Source organism: Triticum aestivum, chromosome 2B, assembly GCF_018294505.1.
Source record: "Triticum aestivum cultivar Chinese Spring chromosome 2B, IWGSC CS RefSeq v2.1, whole genome shotgun sequence".
Classification (NCBI taxonomy): Eukaryota; Viridiplantae; Streptophyta; class Magnoliopsida; order Poales; family Poaceae; genus Triticum; species Triticum aestivum.
In genome coordinates this window covers 565,270,834-565,271,860 of record NC_057798.1, presented here as the reverse complement: position 1 = coordinate 565,271,860, position 1,027 = coordinate 565,270,834, and positions in this window count along the sequence as shown.

Here is a 1,027-nt window from a genome sequence, read left to right as displayed (position 1 = left end):
AGGTTTTAATTTAAAGACTTTACTGTTCTGCAAATGTTTTAATTTGAAGACTTTACTGTTCTGCAAAGGTTTAACTTGAAGACATGTTCTATGTGATAGAAACAAAAAAGAGAAATGTACTTACACGGATCTTGATACGAAGAATGGATGGCTAGATAAGAGGGGCCTAGGTGTAGGTGCTCTAAAATATATTTTCGGAGCAGAGAGGAACGGCCTAGCACAGAGTTTCCGCATAGGAACAGCAGGCGGCGGCGACCATCCCATCAGTGGTGATGGAGCCGTTACCCAATCGTCGGGTAAGCACCCCCCTCTCACCTGAGCTATGCTCGTCTTCTCCCCTACCTTCCTAGGTCTTCTTCTCCCTCATGAAACCCTTACATTTTTGGGGATAAATTTTGCCGTTGATCGACGTATTTTTGTTTAGGATCCTATTTTTTGGGACGTTTGTGTTGTTATTACTTAGGTTCTGCGCTTGATTTTGACATGTGTTTAAGGCCTTGTCCCTTGTGTCGGTATAAATTTTGTTTCAGCAACATATCTGATTATTATCCTTTATCCAACTTTCATGCCAGCTACTTGATGCTAAAATCTAATGGGAACAATATCTACCATGTTTTTGTGTTGGTGATCTCATGCCGAACTTGCTTCATTTAAATTTGGGTTCAAAAGTTAACAATTTTAGAAAAGTGTGAATTTTTTTGACATTTTCAGAAAAATGTGAAATAATTTCAGTAAATACTACATATATTCAATACTAATCTAGGAAAGTTTCGGCTCAACTGGACCACAGGTTTTGGAGATAATGACAGTCTAATATGTTGGCTGATGTGGCCGGTTTTATTGCCACATGTGCACTTACGAGCGGGACCCATTTGTCAGTAATTATGTCAATGCATCCAAATACTAGATTTGACCTATCTGCAATGTATTACACCAATATGCGGTGTTTTCCGCAACAAACCCGTATAGTAGGTGTTTTGCGCAACACCAGCCCCAATAAGTAATGGTTTGTGCAATTTCCTCTCAC